General features: G+C 34.4%; 1 long non-coding RNA gene across 1 annotated transcript in view; it reads right to left on the bottom strand.

Moving 5' to 3' along the window:
* The window catches only part of LOC134760254 (uncharacterized), a 157,625-nt gene that overhangs the window by 58,106 nt on the left and 93,194 nt on the right, over positions 1 to 6,325 (bottom strand). Inside the window, exon 18 of the long non-coding RNA XR_010137433.1 lies at positions 4,714 to 4,880. This is a non-coding gene — a long non-coding RNA (uncharacterized LOC134760254). The remainder of the gene's footprint in view (positions 1 to 4,713; positions 4,881 to 6,325) is intronic.

Genomic DNA, 6,325 nt, shown 5'->3' on the forward strand with positions numbered 1-6,325 from the left:
CCATGAAAAACTCAGTATCATCGTAATTTAATTTAAAGGCTCAATAATAGTATAAACTTGGACATACCGATCAAAGGCCTTTTAAAAGGCCTGGCAGGAACTTCATATTCTCATTCTCTTTGGGATTTCAGCTGGTAACTTATTAAGACCTACTTTTGTGAACATTTTAAACAGACAGGCAAATTATAGCAAGAAAACTTATAGAGCTCAAATGGTTAACTGCAACTATTAAGTTAAGCAGAGACATCAAAACCTCTCTTCCTCTGTTTTCTTTTCTGCCTGCTTCAAACTGGCTGTTACTAAGCTGTTGGTGCTGTGATAATACTCATTTTTTTTTTGGACTAACTAGAAAGTAAACATAGGAAACTTGTTTAAAACTGAAGGAAAAAAAAAGTAAAAGATGCTTTTTTAAAATCAAAACTGCCATAAAGATTGCTTTACCCAAATTTTGGTTCACAGCTTTCATTGGATTATATATTGGAGAAAAGAAAATTTAGCCATGGAAACAGGTTTCAGTTTTGTCAGACAATAATGTGTATCCAGCTATTTTTATAAAATACTGAGTGTGTACTGTTATTTTATGGTTAGAATGCCAAGGTAAAAGCTATTAGACCTTTGCTTGTGTGTATATACATATTTAGATATGTTGGTGTGTATGTACACATATTATGTGTTATGTCTAGCCTGCTACCAAATTGACTTATAAGTAAATAAGTGCTCATAAATTAAGTCAGGATGCTTTTCAAGTTCACATATATTTAGTAATCCTTGACAAATAAAACTGGTTTTAAGATTATTGGTGACATAATATTAGAAATATCTTCAAAATGATCAGCATATATTTTTATCTGAGTTTACTGAACAAATGGTTTTGTATTTATCTCTGTCTATATATTAAGGTGTCAGGATATGACATACAGGTTTAAAGACCATAAACCCAGCGAAAAACAGAATCATTTTTGTTTGTGTGATTTTACAGATGAGTTAGACTAATTTAATATTACTAGTTCAATGAAAACAGTTAAATCTTCTGTGCTATTGATAAAATGCCCAAATATTGAACTTTAAGGTTCTTACTTAAGTAAAACACCTAAAGTCCACAGACTTTAAAAATCGGTAATAGGGACAAAACTAAATAATTACTACATTTGTGCAATATCCCAGTTTTCAAAAGTACTCTAGGTAAACTGGTAAAATGGAAAAGCTGAGTACATGTAAATGAGATCAATGCTTCTAAGTGAAATTTTTTTATAATTTAAAATCTTAAAATCATTTTGGATGCTTACTAGATGTCTGGGTCATTTCCAATTAAGAAAGGGTTATTATATAGAGAAAACTGTACTAAAAATGGTGAAATGGTTCTCATCAATACAATACTAACATCTGATAGTTCAGGATTTCTTTTTTCCTAGGTTTCTATAAAATGTGCAAAAGAAGAGGTGTCCTTATTGAGAAAAAGAATTATTGTGTCTAATTTAAAAGTTATCTAAAAGTTGATTCAAATTATGGGTTTGAAAAGGTTATTTATGAAACAAGCTAGAAAGTAAGCACTAAGTGGTGAAGAGAGATGTGAAGAAAGATATAGATAGGAACATATACTTTTGGTAAAGAAGGTTATAAAGGAAAAAGAGTAATTTTATATGAGAAAGAATCTTGTATGGAAATTATTCTCCTGAAGTAAAATGACTGGTTATTTAAAAAACACGTTCTTATTACAAGGTTAATCTAGTAAAAGAAAATTGAAAAAAATTAAAAAAACAAACAGGTACCATAGGACAAGTATACACTCCAAGCACGTGACAGATGGTCTGTATAAGTCATGATAAAGCTGGTGAAGGGGAATTTATAAAAGAAATTTTGTATGCAATTAAGTTAGCCATAATTAAAAAGGAATTGTTAATAATAGTCTTTCTAAAGAATGGTCCCCTAGGTTAAATCAAGATTTTCTTAAGGTATCAATTTACTCTTAATAAAATTACAATACATTTTGATTTTCTATTCTATAATCGACTCCTTTTGAAAACTTCTGAGAGTCATATCTCAAATGTTCAATTGTTGTCTTGCTGCTATCAACTTTTTCTCCCTTTGATGTGGCCTGGGATGATAACTCCATCCTTCAGCTTCTTGTCAGCTCCTGTAACTTTTCTCCTTAGTTCTAAATGTTGTTGTGGCTGATGCTGAAATATTTTATCTTGGAGGACTATAAAAGAAATGTTTTCCTCCAGGATAACCTGATTCTATACTCTTGGGTTTTGTTGTTATTGTTGTTTTTGGTGTGTCTAATTTTCAGTGTAATCAGGAAACTTATCACCCAGCTACTAAGAGTCATGTATTCCCCAGTTCTACTCAAAACCTTGTACACACTCCTCCCACATTTGATTAAATTCAAGCACTTTTTATCTTAAGTTTTACTTCCAGATTATCTAAATGGGCTTTCTTGTAAGGAGAGGCAGTCACACTTAAAAAGGTTTTCCTTTGACTTTTTGGTAACTGGCTTAAGAAACAAGATTTTTCATTTTATCAAGATAGTTCCTATGCTTCCTTTATTAAGTGTTTAATTGCTTTTAAAAAAACCCTGAAATTTGAAAGGAGTAAGGTTTTTACACCCGTGTAACTTTTTCTATTGCCTTTAAAGTCTTTCAATGATCACTTTGCTTAAATGAATAACTATTGTTTTACAAGGACCTGTGGTTTAGTTTTGATCAAATATTTTAAACTTTCTGACATCTTTCAGAGACATCTCCAAAATTGAATCCTAAATTAAGTCTCTGACTTATTGCTGGGGCTTATCAAAGCTAAAAAACATTAATCACTGTGAACTGTAACACCACCTCCAACACCCTGAAAAAGTTCTTATCAGGTGCTATTAACTAATCTTTGTGCTGTTAAGGTACAAGGAATTGACTCCGGGATATATGTAGCTCCTCTAAAGAAGACAGACTCCTGGAGCATCTAACATCAAACACAACTTAACCAAAGCTTCATCTTTAGACTCAAGCAAAGGCAATAATCAAAGGACACTGCTTTCATGCAACACAGGGACAGGCTTGTATTATACTTTATTTAATAATTTTCCTTCTATCTGAAATAGAAATATATGAAATATAATTTATTCTGTGCCTTAATCCTAAATAATTTAAATGTTTATCTACCTATAGGCTTCCTTTCCGGTCACTCATTCTTTTTTTTTTTTTTTTTTTGAGAGGGAGTCTCGCTCTGTTGCCCAGGCTGGAGTGCAGTGGCGCGATCTTGCCTCATTGCCATCTCTGCCTACCAAGTTCAAGCAATTCCCCTGCCTCAGCCTCCCGAGTAGCTGGGACTACAGGCACGCAGCATCACACCCAGCTATATTTTGTATTTTAGTAGAGACGGGGTTTTACCATGTTGGCCAGGATGGTCTCAATCTCCTGACCTCGTGAGCCGCCCATCTCAGTCCTGTCACTCTTAGAACATGACAAGGCTTATGGCATTTTTCCTTAAAATGTTGTTAACGGTGAATATTTTGTTTTATTAATATATCCAGGATTTAAAACTGTTCAATTCCTCCAGACCCAGGGACTATCATGAAAGATATGAATGCATGAGATTGTAAGGGCCGGTTCTTGTGGAATAAAATTAATTCAGACATTTTTTACTTCATTATAGAGAAGTACCGTGGCTAAAAGAAGAGGCTCTGGGCCAGGCACAGTGGCTTACACCTGTAATCTTAGTACCCTGGGAGACAAAGCAGGGAGAATTGCTTGTGGCTAAGAGGTCTACACTAGCATGGGAAATACAGGAAGACCTGGTCTCTACCAAAAAAAAAAAAAAAAAAAAAAAAATTAATTAACCAGGCATGGTGGCTTGTGCCTGTAGTCCTAGCTATTCAGGAGGATGAGAGGGGAGGATCATTTGATCCCAGTAGTTTGAACACAGAATCTGCTCTACGATTGAGCCACTATACCCTAGCTGGACAACAGGATGAGATCCTCCCTCTCTCTTAAAAAAGAAAAAAATACAAAACAGTCTCTGGAGAGAAAATTACTGTGCTAAATAGACTCTCTTAATAATAAGACAGTGTGGGCTAGGTACAGTGACTCACACTTGTAATCCCAGCACGTTGGGAGGCCGAGGCAGGCAGATTACCTGAGGTCAGGAGTTTGAGACCAGCCTAGCAAACATGGTGAAACTCCATCTCTACTAAAAATACAAAACAATTAGCCAGGTGTGGTGGTGCACACCTATAATCCGTTACTCAGGAGGCTGAGGCACAAGAATCGTTTGAACCCGGGAGACAGAGGTTGCAGTGAGCCATGATTACACTATAGCACTCCAGCCTGGACAACAGAGTGACTCTGTATCAAAAAAAAAAAAAAAAAGATAATAATAATGATAATAATAAGACTGTGGAATTTGCACAAAGATAAAAGAAACAACCAGTAACTTAAAAAATAGAAACAGATCTAGAATGCAGACATATACATATATAAAAATTAATTTATATGTTGATGCATGGGGGAAAAGATCAATTTTTATTAAAATGTTCCAGGAAATTGAATATCCACAGGGAACAACCAAGATCTGACCTTTGACCTCACATACACACAAAATCAATTCTACTTGGTTCATAGGCTTAAATATACAAATAATAGAGTATTCAGAAAACAATTTAGGAAAATATCTTCATGACATAGGGTAGGCTGAGCTGTCTAACTAGACCTGAAAATTACTTACCATGTAAGACAAGACACATTCTACATAGTCAAAGTGAGCAACGACTCTGGGGTAGACAGTATCAAACTCAAGGTTCCTTTATACCTTTCCTGTAGAAAGTCAGCTCAGACTCTGAAATGGACCACAGGAGTGAAAATCGTGCTTACTTCTTGAGACGTCAGTGTGGACTATATGAAATGATAACATATAAAGCATGTAGTATATTATCAAGCCTATACTAACCCCTAAAAATTAATTTTCTAATAAATTGTGAGATATATCATTTGCGTCAATTGTAACATGTCATTATTTCATACAACAGAATGGAAGAACAAAACCACTAACAAATGAAGAAACTAGTACTTTTATCACTTATAAAGAAATCACATAGTAATAATATAAATACATTATAATTGCTGGAAAAAATATTTTCAATGTGCATACATGTGGATATTTGTCTTGTGTCATTCCTACATGGGATGGAACATACACGAAAAACACATTGACAAAGGTTTTCCTAAATTTCCTCTCATTGAGATGTAACTCTCCTGAATCACTCTTCAACTCATCAGCTCATGATTTTCCCCATATTATTATCACCTGTGCTAATCTGAAGCTTTGGTGATGCTGCACTTCCTGCGAGATTCCTATGTTGTTGCTCCTGTGAGTTTATCTTTCCAACCTTCTGAAACCCCCTGTGCAAGATATGATGTTGATGATATGACCTGAAAATGTCAATGGAAGGTTTATAGACCAACCTCATGTATACGTAAATGAGGACAATCACAATATGGTTGCCTTCTCGTCAATAATGTTTTAACACTATCAGATTTAAGCTGCATCTGTGTTTCATAAATGTGAAAATGTCCCCTCTATGATGAATGGAATACACTGTCCTCTGTGACTGCCCATTTCTCAGTGTTAGATTATGGTGGTTCATCAACTGTATTCTTATCTGTTATTGAAGAAATATGCTTAAATCTTATCAGATAAGTTTACCAAGGGCATTTACATTCTGCATAACAATTAGAGACATTAGAGTTATTAGGGGAATAATATAATTCTTCTGTTATGCATGGAAATGTAGTTTTACGAACTATAGTTTAAGAAATCCATTGAGGAAGAAGATAGAAATTATAAAGAGTTACATGAAAAATTCACTGGAGTGATAGCTTTCCAAAGACCTAGAAAAAGCTGTATCCTGAAACTTCCCACTGCAGTCTTAGGAATATGACCAATGATCCTTGTAAGCTTCATTATAAATTCCATTCTTTCAGCTATAATATTTATGTAACTCTTTTTTCTTCATTCCCATTTGCCGTTTTAACCATATGGTTGGTGATCATAGAAATGACTTTATAATTAGTCACTGCAGAAGTAGATGCATAATGGTCTTTATAAAATGTTTTAATCTGCCCCCTTGCTACTCTGCTCAACCCTAATTTGGGTACTTGGATTTGAGGAGTGGTTTCGGTTTTCCCTCAGGAATACACTGATTGAAGAAGAAACACATAAAGCATGAGTTTCTGTATACCCAAAATTCAGTCAACCTGCTAAACTATGGGAGTTTCTTTATGTGTATGCAGAAACTCACATACACCAACATGGCACATATATACATATGTAACTAACC

This window comes from Pongo abelii, chromosome 16 (assembly GCF_028885655.2).
Source record: "Pongo abelii isolate AG06213 chromosome 16, NHGRI_mPonAbe1-v2.0_pri, whole genome shotgun sequence".
Lineage (NCBI taxonomy): Eukaryota > Metazoa > Chordata > Mammalia > Primates > Hominidae > Pongo > Pongo abelii.